At 47.1% G+C, this 18934-nt stretch overlaps 1 long non-coding RNA gene across 1 annotated transcript in view; it reads right to left on the bottom strand.

Annotated features, from left to right (window-relative positions):
• LOC146193776 (uncharacterized) overlaps positions 1 to 18934 on the bottom strand; it is a 47284-nt gene that overhangs the window by 3302 nt on the left and 25048 nt on the right. The window contains exon 2 of the long non-coding RNA XR_014706481.1: positions 12995 to 13103. This is a non-coding gene — a long non-coding RNA (uncharacterized LOC146193776). The remainder of the gene's footprint in view (positions 1 to 12994; positions 13104 to 18934) is intronic.

The following is an 18934-nucleotide window of genomic DNA, read 5'->3' as shown; positions in this document are numbered from 1 at the left end:
CGCCAGTTCTTCTTGTGAAGACGAAAGACGGGACACGTCACTTCTGCGTCGATTAGCGCCGCCTTACCGATCGCACAGTTATTGATAACCGAGCCTGCTTCCCGACTGCTTGTTCCTGCTTGGGGAAACCGTGGAGTAATGCCATTGTGCGTGCGCGCACAAATGCTATCAATCTTACACAAAGGCCACCAGTAAATGAAAATGCTGTGGGGAAGCCATGTGTGGTGGCCGAGATTAACTCAGAACAAAGAACAAATGGTGAAAGAGTGTGCCCCATGCCAGTTATCGCAGACCGCGGCACAGAATGTTCCCTTGTCATCCTGGGGCTGTCCTACGCGTAGGTGGGAAAAAGTGCACCTGGACTTTGCGTATTGTGATGGACAGTGGTTTCTAGTGCTTGTGGACGCGCATTCTAAGTTGGTGGAAGAGTTTATGATGAGGTCGACTACCGGTGAAAAGGCTGGAAAATCTGGGTGGTGTGCTTGCCGCATATGGGTTATCATGAGAGGTAGTGACCGACAAATACCCCGCAGTTTTCTTCTGCATATTTTGAGAACTTCTTCGCCAGGAATGGCGTTCGGCACAGTAAATCTCCTCCTTATCATCTTGCTTGAAATGGCAGTGTGGAGAGCTGTGTACGGACAGTAGAAAGAGACCTCTGCAAGCAGATCTATAGACGAGCACCAGAAAAGGGAGACAATGTCTATGCAGCACCGTATTAATCAGTTCTTGTTCATATACAGGAACACCGCAAGAGGAACCAAAGAAGAAATACCAGCGCAGAGATTCCTGTAGTGGTCGCCGCGAACCTGGCTGAGCCTGCTGCATCCTGACATAAGCAAAGAATGAGAAGCAAATTGGATGGCATAAAGCAGTCTGCAAATCTAACCCGCGGATCCGGGAAAGATTTCGAGGAGGGTGATCGCGTCTTCGTAAAGAGTTTCCAACCTTTCGATAAACCCACTGTTAGTTGTAGGCTGCCAGCAACAACGCCCATCGCTGAACACGGGCCGCTCATATAGCGGGAATCGGCGTGTCATGCCTAAACGATCTAATAAGGGCTGATGATCACAGTGAAATGCAAAACTTCTGCCCGAACAAATACTTATGGAATTTCTTTTGTTAGAACAGAACGGCGAGTGCCTCCTTTTTGATGTGGGCGTAGCCTTGTCCTGTATTGCTGAGTTTTTTCGACGCGAAAGCGACAGGCCTCTCAACAAAACCAATCTTGTGGTAGAGAACGGCGCCTACGCCGTACGCAGATGAGTCACAGGCTAGCCATAAAGCCTTTGTAGGGTCGTAGTACGTTAGTATGGAGTTCTGCGTAAGCCACCCATTTGTTTTCTGAAAAGTTATAACTGCCTCAGCTGTCCATTTCTATCTCGCGTTATTACTGAGTAGCTCATGCAGTGGTTTCAGTTCTGCTGAAAGGTTTGGAAGAAACTTTCTATAGAAAGTTATTACCCCAAGGTAAGCTCGGATTTCATGTTTGTCCCTGGCTCTTGGTGCTTCCTTGATAGCTTGTACTTTCTAGGGGGAGGGACGTATTCCCTAGACGTCGACCACATGACCCAGTACGTCACTGAGGTCTGAAAGAACTTGTATTTTTCTTTCTTCAGTTTGATTTCTCCTTTTTTAAACCTTGTTAGCACACTTTCGACCTTCTGATAGCATTCGTCCAAGGTTTTCGCGGCTATGAAAACATCATCAAGATAGCGGGACACTCCTTATAAATCGCCGAGAACCTCACCCATTTTTACCTGCAAAATGAACGGTGCACTTGTTATTCCGTACGGAAGACGGGTGTATATAAACGAGCCGATATGCGTGTTAATCATTACAAGCGCCTGGGACCGGGTGCTATCTCAGCCGTTGGTAGGCTGTGGAAAGATCAAGCACCATGAAATACTTGCAGCCATGTAGCATAGCAAATATTTCCTCAATTACCGGCAACGGATTATGAGGCACGGATTTACAGTCACTTTGCAGTCTCCACATATTCTTACTTTTCCGCCTGCTTTGGGAAATACTACTAGGGGAGTCGCCCACTCACTTATTCGTTCGACTCGGACTAGCACTTCTGATTGTACCAATGACTGCAACTCCTTTGCTACCTTTTCGTGGTGCGCAAAGGGCCCAGGGCGCTGTTTACAGAACAGAGGAGTACTAGCGTCGTTTAACAGGATCTTCACTGGGCACTATCGATTGCCTCAAATACTTCCGAGTATTTTTCCACAAGGCCTGATTCCGGAGATGCTCGTCCACTTTAAATTCAAATCTTCCAGCCAGTCGCTGTTCAAAAGTAAAGTTTCACACCTTTGTTAAGTGCGCACAACGATAAGACGCAGAGTAACCATTTGACGATTGTGCTCGACCGTGACATCTAACTTCCCTACAATCTTTAAAGGTACGCCCCCGTAAGCTTTCAGTTTTAGTGAGCAGCTTCTTGGAGTTAGGGCTCGGCAGTACTTCTGATAAATACTTTCTGGAACAATAGAAACAGACACACCTGTATCAATTTGCATTGTAACATTTATACCACCCCCAAGAACATTCACAGTGCAGCTGCGGCGACTATTGCCACAAGAAAATACCCCGACCGTTCATTACTGCTTCTTGGTCCGCGCTCTCCTCCATGGTTCGCACGGAACTCACCCCGTTCATTACTGCTTCTTGGTCTGCACTCTCCTCCACGGTTCGAACTGAACGTACCCGTGTTAGACCCTGGCCAGGTGTCCTGTCCACTTGATGATATGGCAGCGGTATATCCGAAACGGGTAGGCAACTTCAGCGGGCGCGTTTCCGCAACAGGGACAACAACGAGTTTCGCGTCTGTAGTCCGCCAGTTCTGCTAGTACTGCCTCTGTGTCTCGTGCTCTAGGTCAGGCCTTTCAAGTGCCTCGTCTTAGGGCTTTCTCCTCTTCGTTACAACAGGTTGACATTTTCTTGTCTCTGTGCTGGCTAGCGCAATGCTCTTGACGAAGTTGCAGGTATCTGCAAACGACTGAGTGCTTTTTTTTAGAAGCTATGCTTGATTAATCTGGTCCCTTAGACGAGCTGCAAAACAGTGCCGCAATGCCTCATCCAAGAATTGCCCGAAATCGCAGCTCGCCGCTAGCCTTTGCAATTACACAGCGAACGCAGCCAATGTCTCGTTTAAATGCTGCGTTGGGCAGTTGGAACGAAACCGCTCTGCTATTAGCATTCGTGTTGGAGAGCAGTGCTCCTTGAGCACCTTCACCAAGCGATCGTAGTCTCTCTCTCTTCTGGCTTCTCTGGAGCTAGCAAATTTCTGAGCTTCCGTTAAGCCTTATTCTCGATGGCAGTCACAAAAGTCGCTAACTTCAAGTCGTTGCTCCCCTTGTCAGCTTGCAGGTAGTTTGGAAAGCGTTCGACGTAGAACTCGAGATTTTCGTCCCCGTCCTCGGTAAACTGCTCGAACTGGCCGAGCGTAGCCATGCTGCTATCCGGCATCCAGGTGCTTGCCCTATCCGGCGTTTCGGTGCTTGTACTTATCCGGCGTTCCGGTGCTTGCTCTACCAAACTGTGCTACTTTGATTTCAGGGTGTATCCTATCCTCGTCGCCACTGTTGTGTCTTCACCAAGTAGCTCACAGCACAAAAGAGCATGACATATGCCTAGGTTTATTCAGACGATGCCTGGCACACGAAGAAGAGCAACCAAGGTCAGTGCAGCTGCTTTTATAGCCACTGTCACCTGACCCCGTGTTGTCACTCAAGCATGCTGTGAGAGCACTGACACAACAGTTCCTGATGATGATGATGATGATGATGATGATGATGATAAACTCTTTATTAACTCCCAAAGAAGGGGAACCAGCCTAAATACTGGTTGCACTGCTTAGATAAGGTCAACAGGGATTTCTTGGGACTCTGCGGCCTCTAATGCGCGCAAAATGAGCTGGCGCTGTTGGGCGAGCTTGGTGGTACGCAGGAGGGACTCCACGCATCCACTGTAGCTGTATTGTCTGCGTTGTGTCATGTACATGTCCACACCATGTGCATGAATGTGGCCGGTTGTGAGCAGTGTTTGCAACTAGGTGCAATAAGATTTGGGAAAATTTTTCTATATAGCCATGGCTTTGGAAGGGTTCCTGTTTGTATTTTGTGCCAATGGACGGCCTCGCATCACACCAATCGTGGCACTCCAAGAAAACGCGCAGCTAAACACAATAGATGAACTGCTCTAGCAACGACGTCATGCACGCAGGCTTAAGAGTATCCTCTCTCGAGCAATGTGCGCACCGAAGGCTTATGCTTCGTAAGATTCATTTCTACCACCGCCACTGCCAGTCCTTTCTCCTTGGCGTTTTGTACAGCTGAGCTATGCCAAGCCAACTGATTTACTACGGCCTAGAACACAGGAAATGGCGTCTTCACTTCGCTAGCGAATTGCGGAACAAGACGCCTGCTTATCACATAGATCCATTATAATTTACTTCGGCGCGAGCACCCAAGCCTGCGAAGTGACAACAGCAGTTTATTGCCCTAGCAAGTCTTCATTGAAGAAAATATCAACGTTTCAATTACTGGAAACTTGAACTTCTTTTTTTGCGTAACTGCTTGCAGTGTAAGAAGCTATTCGCTCTGTGACTGGCTTTCCCATGCCTCCCACGGCCCGCATTGTCGTACGCACGTATGCATTCCAGGTGACAAAGCTACTTGGACGCGTTAGTGGTTGCACAGAAATCTGGCAAAAAATGCACAGTCTAGCGGCACGCTTACCGCAGCCGATTCGTATTGAATGGACTCCGAGTGACCTTTTAAGTGCTCAAAGCCAGGCGGATTTTGCAACTCGCCTTTCATCCTCAACCTCGATGTCGCCGAACCTCATAAAGTTGGGCAATGTAACCCCAAGTTTTACAAGAAAGAAACACCTCCCACACCGTACACATACTTTGATACCTCCGTGTACGACAAGCCTCCCCCGCGATCTAACCCGTGCAGAGGAGGTGGCGCTTCGGAGTATTAGGGTTGGGGTGGCCCTAACACCGCCAGTGATTCGAAAGTGCCCTCAATTTTTACATTGGTATCCTCACCCTGGATGCCTCGTCTGCAAATCCCGAAATGCAGAAGCTGACATCCATCACCTGCTGTGGGAATGTGCAGCGCTGAAGCCAACAGGGATCCGGCAACTGGTGGCAGCTGGCCTCGCCCCCCATATTCCGCAGTCATATGCCGCTTGGACGCAGAGACGACATGCATTGTTCATTTCTCGACTTCATTGCATCAGTCAACCTTTTTTTATTTTTTGACCACACCCTTCATCCTTAATAGCACTTTTTATGCCCTGGGGCAATAAATACCGCAAAAACACAGTATAACAAAAATGGATGTTTACCCTTTTCCTCTCATCGACGACACACTCGACTGGCTCTGCAATGCAAGGTACTCCTCATCGATGGTCCTGAAGAGCGACTTTTGGCAAATTGAGGTCGATGAAAGAGATCGTGAGCAGACCCAATTCATTACACCCGGACGGCCTTTTCGAGTTCAAGGTGATGCCATATGGCCTTTGCTCTTCACCAGCGACGTTTCAACGAGTAATGGACACTGTTTCTATTGTGAAAAACTGCGCCGAAATAAACACACCACAAGACAGAGGACGGGACAAAAGCGCCTTTGTCCCGTCCTCTGTCTTGTGGTGTGTTTATTTCGGCGCAGTTTTTCACAATAGAAATATGAACCAACTAGCCCAAGAAACGGTATTAATGGACACTGTGCTGGCAGTCTTTTTTTAACGATATTTATTGCCTCAGGGCATCAGTAAGGTATGACATGAAGAATGAGCTAATGGTTAAATGAATAAAAAAAGGCTGGTTGATTTTATGAAGTCCAAGAGTGAGCGATGATGTGGTCTCTGAGTCCAAGCGAGATACGAGGCAGGATCGTTGGCTGAAAGGCCAGCTATCGTCAAGTGCCGGATACGAGTTGTTTCAAAGCTGGGCAGACCCACAGCAAGTGGTGAATGTCGGCTTCAACATTTCCGTCTTTACATATCGGACACCCTGGGCGGGGATACAAGTATCAAAAATGAGACCACGTCCAAGTGACAGCTGGTGTGAGGGCAGACCCTACACGGATCCTCCTAAGCGCAACCTCCTCCGCACGGGTGAGACCGCGGGAGAGGGATACCGCACACAGAGGGATAAGAGCACGCGTGCTGCACCGGATGTGTTCCTTTCGTGATAAAGGGAGGGAGCGTCCTCCACATCAAGGAGCCGTGGTAATGATGAATCTTGTGTCGCGAGGCGCGTCGCTAAATCACCTTGAGTTTGCGAAGGCAGAAGGTCCCGTGGGACCCACTCAATACGTACTGACTGCGGGATGCGCGCCGCTAGCTGGTGAATGTCTTGACATATTTTCGGGCAACGGCTAACATGTAGGAGTAAACGTACCGCTTGAAGAGCGTCACTGCGGATGAAAACATGGGCCGTAAGGAGCATAGTAATGGTGGTCACGGAGCTGAGCGCCTCCTGAACTGCCATGAGTGCAGCGCAGAAAGATGTTGGTTTTTCCGAAAGTTTGAACGTAGATGTCTGATTGAGGCTAGGTCTCAACGGACAGTGGATTGCAGTTTGCTTCACAGCCTTGTATGCTTGCATCCACGTACATACATTATAACGGATCTTTGAGGCAGGTGAGCATCTTGCGCTTGAACTCTCTGACGAAGGGATGGGGCCGAGTTGCAAGACGTTGGTCTTCGGTTATCTGTTGGCTTATTGTCGCCTAACTGTACAAACACTTCCAGGGAGGGAGAACAGGCGCAGGTGCCTGGTATGTGCAGGTACGTGGAGTTGCATACGCCATGAGTGCTTGCATGGAATGTGATAAGGAGGCTTTAAGTCTGCGCGCATCACGGCGCTGCTGCACCAGATCATCGATGGTGTTGAGCTGCGCATTCTCCTTCCTACGACCGGAGTGATTCGTGGTAGGCATGTAATGGTTTTATTTGCTTCTCGGTTCACGGCTTCAAAGAGATTCCATTGTGCTCTTGTAAGATGCTGGAACTGGGATTAATAAATAATACGTGGCTGCGGCACCGCCCTCACCAACTGGCTTGCAACAGACGAGCCAGCGCCACCCGTTTTAGGATAAATTTTTCTAAACAAACCGATAACCTGAATAGCTAGCTTTTTTGTCTGAGAAAGCCAAGCAGTCGCTGATTCTGATTGGTGAATCGTTAAGCCCAGAATTTTCACATTCGGAATTTCCTGTAGTGGGGTGCCTGATGGACGGAGACGAATTGGATTTGCAATATGTTTACGGCGTCCCCAGCGGTTAGCGACACACGTGTATGTAGTTTTAAAACGGAAAGCTGAAGGCCAATGGAAGAAGCGTAATCAGAGGTAATATCTAAAGCTGTTTGAAGAGCAGCCTCCTGAGTGAGCAGATCTTGCGGAGTGCTCCATACCGTGATGTCATCAGCGTATTGCAAAAACTTGATTTCAGGGATGTCATGTAAGCGCCATGCCAGTGGGATGAAAGCAATATTGAACAATGTCGGTGACGATACTGCACGCCACGCCACGTAGCGAAACGAATGAATCAACTGAGTCACCACTGAGGCGTATTGCAAATGTTCTCGCGTCCAAAAATGATGCGACTCTTCTCTGGCCATTTTTCGTCATCCCACTGGAAAGTAGCGAAGCGATTGGATGTCTGTAATGGTGCCATGTCTTGATTTGGGCAATGCTTAGTGTTCCGAAGACGAGCCTTCTGTGTTGCCTTTTGCTTTGTCGGATAACTGGAGGATTTATTCTCCTGGTCGTCTGATTTTCAGATGCCGCATCGGTACGTAACGTTTCCTTCAGACGCACCTTCATCGGCATTAGCGAAAAGTCGAGATTTGCGCATGTGCCCAGCCCGGAAACAGTTGTAACAGCAAAATCAACTCGGTTTATATTGCCGAGGTTTTAATATGCAGCCGTAGTAGTAAAGACAGGCTGGAAGTGTCTGAGGGCCTTGCAAGGTGACCATGCACGAACGCCCTTTTCCCATATGTCATTCATGGATGACGCGGTGCGTGGGCCAGTACAGCTCACGTTGAAGTGTGCCTTGATCCTCGTTCATGTCGACGTAAACGACGCAACGCTGCAATTGGAGCCTTCAACTAGATACAGCTGGACAGGCACTGAGATCTCACTTGTGACTGAAATACAACTAAGCGTTTGCAGACGTTCCACTACAGTGAGTGTCGGAAGCCACACAGCTATAGTGTTTGACTTCTTCCTGGTTGTGAAGCCCCGAAAACCTCTGGTTCCAAGAAAAACGTTCAAGTTGGCCTGGAGAACCCTGTTCGGTATATCCGTCAGGCTTTTGTTAGCTAGAGATTTAATCGTCACTTTATAAGATGTCGATCCGGGTGTTGGCGCAACCTGCTTCTCGATCGTTAAACAAGAGCGCTTTCCTTGACAGGCATCACTTGCCGAAGGCGAATTAGGTTGACTGTCTTCCGAAGGATGTTTGTGAGAGGGACGGGGACTTGTTGACACGGATGGTGGTGCCGATAAGTCCATTGGAGAGCCCGTCTCATTCTGTCGCACTGGAGAGCACGTCACATCCTGTCTCATCCTGTCGCAACACGCCCATCTCGGCGTGTGGACTGGGTAGTTGGCTTAGCGGGCTTGAAGTGACAGTTTTGTTTGGCACACTTGGATGATGTAGATGTCTTCTCCTCTTGCTTTGAAGACCAACTAAAAAGGGTTCGGACAGTGCTAGAAGATACCAAATGATTAGGGCTAACTTTGAAAGCAGAGAAATGCCATTTTTCTACGAGGAACAGCGGTTCCTGGGTCATATTGTTAGCAATCATGGTGTTCGCCCTGACCCTTAGAAAGCGGTGGCGATCGCGCACATTCCACCGGCCACCGACAACAAAGCCGTGCGCAGGTTCTTTAAGCTTTGCGTTTATTTTCGATTATTTGTTAGGGACCTTTCGCAAATTGCCGAGCCGTTGATGAAGCTTACAAGGAGTGACGCAGCTTTTCAATGGGAAGCCGAAAACAAGCCTCCGCCGAACTTAAACGCCGTGTACAGTCCCCTCCTGTCCTGGGCCACTTGGACGAAAACGCCCAGACCGAAATTCGCACCGGCTCAAGCAGTTTGGGCCTAGGCGCTGTTCTCGTTGAGAAGAGTGCCGGTCAGGGGAAAATTATCGCATACGCTAGTCGTTCCCAGTCGAAGGCTGAAGTCAATTATTCGACAATGGCAAATGTTTGTCATCATTTTAGCCACATCAAAATTTCGCCCCTATTTGTACGGACGACCATTCAGGGTTGTGAGCTATCACTATGCTTTGTGCTGGCCCGAAAACTTAAAAGATCCCTCCGAACGCGTTGCGCGACAGAGCCTGCGTCTTTAAGAATTTGACTTAACAGTTGTCTACAAGTCCGGCCGCAAGCACCCCGACGCAGACTGCATGTCACCAACTCCCGTTGATGCGTCACCGAAAGATGATGAAGTCGTCTTCTTAGGACCGGTTAGCGCCAGCAGCTTCGCTCAGCTCCAGCGCTCGTACCCTGAGTTACAAGACCTGGCTGATTACCTCAAAGGAAAGACTGCTTCCCTTCTTCCCCTCCTGCTGTGTTCCGGCGTCATTTATCGTCGTTGCCTCTGCACAATGATGTCGTCGTGAAGAACTTCGCAGCCAACAGAAACGCGAAGCTTCTTGTTGGACCCAAAAATATCAGACGCGAGATACTGCAGGCGCTGCACGATGAGCCAACAGCAGGGAATCTCGGGATTGTTCGCATGTTGCGCAGGATACAAGAAAAATATTACAGGCCACGTTTACCTGCCAACATTGTTCATTATGTGAGAGCATGCCACGAATGCTAGCGACACAAGACCCCCTCGACGAGACCAGCTGCTCTGCTGAGCCCGAGACTGTCGCCTATTAAGCCCTTTCAACAAATTGGGATGGACCTCCTCGGCCCATTCCCAACTTCATCAGCGAGGAGGAAATGGATCATCGTGGCAACCGATTACATGACCCGCTACGCAGAAGCCAGAGCCCTGCCAAACAGTATCGCACAGAGGTTGCTATGTTTTGTCGAATGAATTTTCCTGCGACACGACGTTCCGGGGGTGCTGATCATGGACAGAGGAACTGCATCTACGGCTGATGTCACGCAGGCCATCATGCACTACAGTCAAATGAGCCACTGTAGGAAAACTGCTTACCGTTCCCAGACCAATGAACTTACGGAGCGGCTCAACAAAGCGATCGCAGATATGATCGCCATGTACTTCGACGCCGAAAACAAGACCTGGGACCCAATTCTGCCGTACGTAATCTTCGCGTATAATGCGGCAGTGCAGGAGACCACCAGAGGGACCCCATTCAAAAGCTTGTGTACGGCAGGGAGCCCACAATGACGCTCGACGCAACGCTGCCGCACGTAACCAGCGAAGACAACCTTGACGTCGCCGCTACCTCCAGCGTCCAGAAGAAGCTCGACGACTCGCACGGCTGCGTATCAAAGGCCAACAGCGCATCGACACACGCCGATACAACTTACGTACGACGGCGCCACGCAGAGTACCAGCCAGGAGACCAAGTGTGGGTGTGGACTCCGATTCACCGCCGTGGACTAAGTGAAACGTTACTGTGCCTATACGTTGCGCCATACAAAATCCCTCGCGGCATGAGGCAACGAGACCATAAAGTCATTCCCAACGGCATGACAACATCACAACGGCGGCAAGCGCACCCATAAATCATACATTTTGTTCGTCTGAAGCCTCATTACGCGCATTAAAGAATCCTTGGTGTCTAAACTTCGCAATGTTTATGTTTAAATTGCTTTGTTTATTTTCGAAAATCGAGGCGATGTTTTTAAGAGGGGAGTAATTCGGCGAAATGTTCAAAACTGTGTTTGTTTTTTAGCAGCCGCCGGCATGCGGCCTTATCACTCTGATTCTGGCATGCATATCAATTCTGTATTCTTTGTTTGTTAATGCTCGATGTCGCGAGAAGCACCTTTATCAGTTTCTTTGTCACGCAAGAATCACCGAGATTTGTCGCGGAGATTCTGACCACTCGCGTATCTTTATACAATGTTCCAAAGCTGTCCTAGTAACAGTTTGCAAGGTTGTCTAGATGGTTCTGAGCAGCCTTTCAATTTAGCTTTGACGAGTTCGATGGTCGTTCTTTGTTCGGCGACCGTCGAACACGATTCTTGTTATCGCTGCCTCCGAATCATTTAGTTCTGTTGTTGGAACATGGTAGTCCAATAAAAATTTAATTTCAGGGATTCTCTACCTGTGTGCTCACTTGTGATCACTGCTTGTCACCACCACGTGTCAATATGATTGATAGTTGAGTACTCTTTACTATAACCTGATTGACTCAAGGCTAAGATTCTGCTTACGATTTCTTTAGTGAACACCTTACCACCTTGTACGTAGTGGATTGTAAGCTGTTTGGTCTGTGATCTTTCAAGTCCTTAGAATTCACTTTTTCATGAATTAAGATAATGCGTATACAGGGTGGTCAATATTTCTGTGCAATATCTCTTCGTCCTTCAGCAAATCTGCCGTTACCTGATCTTCCCCCAGCTGCTTTCCACCTTTTCATAGCTTCTAAAGCTTGCTTAACCTCGTCCCTCCTCAAAGGCGGAACGTCTGACTTCTTTTCACTACTGCTCTAGTTGGCACTTTGCTTTGCGAAATCTATCTCGACTGTTGGGTTGGAGGCCTTCATGCTTAGGCGTTTCTAATCAAATCCTTCGTCTGCTTAGATATATTGCCGGTATCCTGTCTAAGCATCCTACCGCTTACTTCTTCCTCGCACTGAGTAATTAGTTCGTTGCCTTTACACTAAAGCTGTCATCCTGGGTTAACGCTAAATATATATTCTGTAGAGAGATCCTGAATTCTTGTGCCTCCCCCATTATGGCTGACTCGTTGATGTACTTCTTTACTACTCTGTTTCGTTCCCTTTTCAAATCTAGACTTATTCGAGACGTTACCAGCCTATGATCCCTACATTGCGCTTTTCGAATTTCCTCAACATCCTGTATAATTTCAGGGTTAGAAGAAAGTATGAAGTATATTTCATTTTCGCCTCCATGTGAGGACTCTTTCATATTCCCTTCCGGTTCTTCCGTTCGCTGAACAAGGTATTCATAATCCTTAAGTTATTATGTTATGCAAACTCAACAAGTAGCTCCCCCTGCTACCTTCGGAAAGAATGCCATAGTCTCTCACTCCGTGGTCACCTGACTGGCTTTCTTTACCTTGATTGAATTCACCCATTAGAACAGTATACTTCCTCTTTACCTTCCCCACTTCCAATTCTACATCTTCATAAATGTGTTCGACTGCCAGGTCATCATGACTACATATAGGAGCGTAGGCTTATACAATCTCCAGTTTATGACACTTATTAAGCCTAATTACGATTCCTACCAATCTCTTAATAATGTTGCAGAATTCATCCATATTAGCAGCTATATTCTTATTTATAAGGAACCCTACTCCAACTTCTCGTCTCTGCGGTAAACGTCGACAACAGAATACATGCCAGCCGTTCAGCACAGTATATGCCTCATGTGGCCTCCGTACCTCACTAAGTCCTATAATGTCCCATTTCATGACCGCTAGTTCCTCCAAGATCCCAGCTAAAGTAGACTCACTAGCTAGGGTTCTAACAGTAAACATTGCAAGGGTCAGTTTTCAATGGTGGTCTGTGGCAATGGCAGCAATGACGATCATTTGCTGGGTTACAGGTCGGATCAACGCCGTGGTCACTTGCCTCGCAGCCGCTAGGGACCGAAGGCCAGATATTTATTGAAGTGTTCATGAGAGGTAGCCGCCAATTACAAAACCAGGGTGGCCAAATCCTGTTCTGGTGAGGGAGTGCGTTTCCGGAGTACTACACCGGCATCAGGTCACACCCCAAACCTGTTTATGCAATTCCATTGAGACGCGGATGTTTTTTTTTTTATGGTGGCATTTCAGATACTCACTTCCTAGTACGTATAAATTTTCCGTTTTTGCACAGGAGTTCTTCGCAAGGATCATGCACACCCAAGACTTGACCATGACTGACAGTCGTGTATCCATGGGAGCAAGAACCTGGAATGCAGTTTTTTTTCTTTTTGTTTAATGGAATCTATCGACTAAGAAGTAAAGAAAAATAATTACATATTCCTCTTTACAAGTCTGGCTATGTCAAAAATTCTGTGGAACTATTATTATATTCTGTGAAATTCACATTGCCGCAACTTCGCACGACCAGCTGAATGGTAGCACATATCCTTTGCACGAATTTATCAACATTAGAAAGGCACCTCCCGACAACACAGCCGGACATAACGCAGCATTGTCGTCAGCTGTCGTGTAAATATACACTGCTCAGATAGCGCAACTGTAGAAATGTACTTCATTTTTTTACAATTGTCTCGTCTTTGCTTCGGAGCCAATTATTATGATTAGATATCTATTCAGAAACCTTGTCTGTCTTATCGATTGCTTCAATCTACCTTTTTGTCGAGTGTATTGAAATTGTAACGTAGGTTTATGACAGTTAGCTCATATTTACAATCGTCGTTACAGCTACTGTGTTCCACTTTTCGCTCCACTACTGCAGGAAATCTCCCTTTTTGTATTCTGCGTTCCGTGCCTGGAAGTTATTTTATTACTACATTATAAAACTATCCAAGCTAGACATATTAATGTTTTTCTACAAGCGCATAACACGGTTTGTCGAAAGCCGCATTGAGTACCCCCAAGAAATCAACAGGTTTTGTTAGCAGAGGTCTGGAGTTGGCATTGTTATTGCCATAACTTGAAGAAACCCTACATACTAGTCGCATCCGCATCGCTGTTCTTCTAGATATCAAGGCTGCTTTTGATTTTGTTTTCCACCCCGCCATTCTCTCAGACTTGGGCCGTATTAAACTTGGAGGCAAGCTGTACAAGTGGATCGAAAATTACATAAAGGAGTGAAAATGTTTTGTGCGTTCACCAGACTGCCTAAAACTGTCTCGCGCAGTAGAGAAGAGCGTACAACAGGGCGCTGTGCTCAGCCCCCTGTTGTCCTGTTGTTAAAAGTTACCCTAATACAATTAACACGAACCCTGCCACGAGGAGTTCACATCAAGCTTTATGCATATATCTGCATCTGGAGCGACTTCAGATTGCGCCCTGGTTACAAATCGACGTCTTCAAAAAGCATTACTACACATCTTCACTTACTTGGTTACCCGAGGACGTCATCTCTCTCCAGAAGAAAGTGTTGGTATGACATTCACCAAGAAGAAAATGACAAGATATCCACTCCCACTTGTTGGGAAGCCAATACCCCACATACGGACACAATTCCTTGGTTTTCTCATCGACCCTAACCTTTATTGATCGCCTCATGTTAAAAAAAAACTCCATGCGAGAATAGCACCAGCATCACAAATCTTCAAATTTACATCTGGAACCCGTAGGGGCTGCAATTGTTGCTCTGTGGTTCGCCTGCACAAGGCGCCTACGTTGATGGTCATTTGCAGTACAGCTCGCCCATTTTCCAGACAATGCACCCAACAAATAAGAGGATACTGGAGGCAGCGCGGAACACCTGCCTGCGAATACATCTTGGCTTCCCGTATAGCTCCTCCTCGTTGGAAACAGTTGCGGAAGCAGGGTGTCTACTGCTCGATGTCATCGCCGCACAGGAAACTATTTTGATCCATCTGCGTCATGTACTTCAAAAGAAACACTTGCTTTATCGAGTTCGTATAAACCACTTCTATTCGACTTTGGTCCAGCTGTTCAGCTATTGCACCTTCCTGCCATCAGTCGTCCACGTAAACTGATGGCGTAAACCTTTCCTCCTTGGACACTAAAATCCTAAAATCAAGAAGCTCCTGCCGGGTGTCACTGCGAAGAATGACATTCCATAGGCTGTACTGCTACAAGATGCTCTGACATACTGAGCTGAGGAGTATTCGGAAGATACATCTTCACTGATGGCTCAACTACCCACGACTCCTCATCATAAAGATTTAATGTGCCTCCTTAGACAAAATTCTGTCGTGGCGTTACAGCGTAGAACATCCTCCCCCACAGCAGATCTGTGCGGAATCAAAGATCACTCCTATTTTTGCGCCATAACCCAGGACAACTGGTCTTCTTCACGGAGTCGCAAAGCGCTACAAACATTGTTAACCCTTCTGAAGAAAACAAATCCCCAGCCGATTTCTTATGACATTCAATACCTGGACCCCTCTGCTGCTACTGAATGTCACATTATAATTTTTCAATTGATTCCGACTCACTGCGGCATCCTGGCCAACGAGAAAGCAGATGAAGTGGCCTGCAAACGTTTACTACATCACAACTGTAAGCGCATCTACTTCACAAAATCAGATGCGTCGCAACTCGCGAAGCGATATACACAAGATGAGAATAGCCGCCTCTGGAACTTGCCAAGTCATGATTACCCCTTTTTACATTACATTGACCCGCATCTCGAATAAAAAAAAACTACTCGGACTTCCGCGTAATCTAGAAATAATTTATCATTGTCTTCGTCTCAATGCTGCCTTTACGAACAGTCTACCGCACCGATCCAAGCAAGCACAGTCCGTTTTTTGACAACTGCAGCTTAATTGAGACGGTGCTCCATACTCTCGGCGAATGTCCAGATTACGCCAACGAACGTGCACACTATGAAAAAAGCATTCAGTCTGTCACCCAAGTACCGCTCACAGTGGACTCTATATTAAGTCCTTTGGGATCCTAGAGACAGCAGCGCCGTGCAATGACATTCTTTTTTGCCTATTTAGATACTATTGGTATGTTACACAAACTCAAATTAGCCACCAACTTGATCATCCCGGTATACAAGCACATACTCAATTTCGGTCTTATCCAAAAAAGCCATCCATCCATCTTTAAAGACCGCACATTTTCCTAACTTTTCTTCTATCTTTATTCCCTAATCCCCCTACCCCATGCCGGGTAGCATGTCAGCGAACAATATTGCCGGCTAAAATCTCTGATTTCATTAAAGAGCCCTGTCTCTCGCACTCTCTCTCTCTCTCTCTCTCTCTCTATTTTTCTCTCACCGAAATCGTTCATGGCGGCAAACCTTTGACTGTGAGGCTATACGAATATGCATTCGTGATGACAGATATCTATGTTTACAATTTTGGCTTGAAGTGAGTACATTTACCATTGTCCTCAAAGGATATCGAGAATCAATTATTTATCAGCAAGTCCAGGAAATCCGTTGCATCACCTCTAATCTGTAAAGCAGACGCCAAATCAAGCGCTGACGGCGGCGCAATACTCTGAACTAAAACTAGTAAACGATTCTAGAACATTACATATTTGAGGGCCTAAACTGAACTAGTAGTTCAGAAGCGTGACGAGAAATTTTGAGGTTACTCCCTACTAAAACGGAATTTCGCATGGGCTGAAAACGGTTTAGAGAAATTTGGAGTAAATTCGTTTTTTTTTTTTTTTCGGCCACGTGCAAACGTTCTGGTTTGTGCGTCCGCATCTCCGGCTCTCAGCGAGAGCCGTCCTGCAAACCAAAACACAAAACAAAATTCACGAAGTGTGTGTGTGTGTGGGGGGGGGGGGGGGGGGGGTAGTGTATTCTATGCGTGCGTCCTGCGGAAAAATTTATATAGGGCAGACGGGATAGTGCTTGAACTGAGCGTCTCATAGATTAAGGCAGTATGTTGCGTTCTGGCACAGGGACCAACCTGGCCATACATATGAAAGAGTGCCATATCTGCTCTGGGTTATCTCAGAAGACTACTATTATTGGTCGCGGAAACTCTACGTACGAGTGCGAACTGCTAAAAGCGTTTCTAATAAAAAAGAACGAACATGTTTGCATCAGTGATCCGTCTGTCGTTATCACTGAAAAAGAGTGGAATTTTTTATTAGGTTCGTTATGACGTCCGGACTGTGATATATGAGACTATATATGGGCTTGTGCAAGGATTGTGACTTTAAATACGTTGTTGAGCTGATAATAAACAGTTGAAAGTCCGCTGACGGTGTGTGTGATAGATAGATGGATTTATTGAAAGGAAAAGGCAGAGATGGCCCGAATAATTCAAATCTGGCCTGCTACTCTGCACTGGGGAAGGGGAAGGAGAGAAGAAAGAAGGTCATGATGGGTGACGATGTGGGAGAAGGCATATGAAATATATATACAGATACAGCAGCTTGCTTTACAAACGTGAATCAAGTCCGTTGGCGCTCAAATAGCGGCAAAGAGCGCGCACTGCCTGGACGCCCTTCCCCTTGTCTTGCCAAGCGCCCAGCAGCAGTTCCTCCGACAGAGGCCTCTTGTCTAAACGCTTCAAGGAAGCAGCTAGCACATTTCTTTCGTTCGCATACTCTGGGCACACCAATAATACATGGTCCACAGTCTCTGGGATGCCAAAAGATGAACATTCCGGTGAGTCCATCTGTCCAATTAAATATAAGTACTTGCGCGTGAAAGCCACGTTTAAACGAAGTCGATGTATCAAGCATGTCTGATGACGCGGAATATCACGCGGAACATTAAATTTAAATGTTCGATTGACCCTTCTTAGACGGATGTGTCGGGCGTCTGGTTGAGCCCAGTAAGCTGCTGTAGCAATATTCATATAACTCTTTAGAAGACACGTCGTATCCGCTCTTGAAAAAGGCACAGCTGTTTGGAAGCCATTGATGAGTGCGCTTTTCGCTTCAACATCGGCCTGCTCATTCCCATGGAGGCCGCAGTGGGCAGGAATCCATTGAAACATTATCATGTGGCCTTGCAGCTGGGCAGATGTGATGAGCTCCATAATGTTTAGTGCCAGGGACTGATAGGCGGTGTGGCGCAAGAAGTTTTCCAAAATTTGTAATGCAGTCTTCGAGTCCGTGAATATACATCATTTTTGAGGTGGTTCCCCACATATATAGCGAATAGATTCCCGAATGGCTACAAGTTGGGCAGCGGTTGATGTAGAGGGAAAGTGCGATGCAGTGACCACCGGATGGTGGTCACTGCATCGCAGCGCTCTAAAGTCCGCAAGCAGGAAATACTCATACTAGAGAGTACTGGGAGACTGTACCGGATGTAGCCAACAAACAGAGTCTCGTAAAGCCATATTAAGGAGAGCTCAGTTGGACCCCATTTGATGCAGCTATGTAACGAAGTACATGGCAAAAATTAATTAGCCTCTTCTTCACCATAGCAATATGTTTCGACCAAGATAGTCGGTGGTCAATAATTACTGCCAAGAATCTGTGCCTAGAGACGTATGGTATTACGACTCCATGAAGGGTAATCGGGTAGCGGCTGACACATTTTCCCGTAAACGCGATCACTGCACACTTTTCTGCCGCTAAAAATAAACCTTGACGCCGTAAGTACATCGATGTTGATGGCACAGCTCGTTGCAGTCTCGCACGTAGTTGTGGGCGCGTCGAACCAGAGGCCCAGATGCAGATGTCGTCAGCATATGCACTTATGTGGATGTTAGTTGGCAGTTCACTCACCAGGCCAATTAGCGCAACGTTAAATAAAGTTGGGCTGAGAACTCCTCCCTGTGGAACTCCACGACCGACCTGAAAGTGGGTAGTATCTCCTTCAGGCGTAGTCATGTAAACAGAGCGGCCGCTGAGATAGCTTACACTCCACAAGTACAGCCGGCCACCAACTCCCACGTCGTCAAGTCCATCAAGAATAGCCTCATGGAGGACGTTGTCGTAAGCTCCCTTTATATCTAAAAATGCAGCAGCTACTAGTCAACGGTGACGCTTTTCGTGTTCTACTGTTGCCACAAGGTCGATGACGCTGTCAATGGAAGAGCGTCCGCGGCGAAATTCAGTCATCATATTCGGATAAAGATCCTTACTCTCTAGATACCGCTCAAGTCTTGCCAGCACCATGTGCTCCCTAACTTTTCCAACACAGCTTG

This window comes from Amblyomma maculatum, chromosome 4 (genome assembly GCF_055883805.1).
Source record: "Amblyomma maculatum isolate TAMU_Amacu chromosome 4, ASM5588380v1, whole genome shotgun sequence".
Lineage (NCBI taxonomy): Eukaryota > Metazoa > Arthropoda > Arachnida > Ixodida > Ixodidae > Amblyomma > Amblyomma maculatum.
Note: the sequence above shows the minus strand (reverse complement) of the source record. Positions and strands in the feature narration are given on the sequence as shown.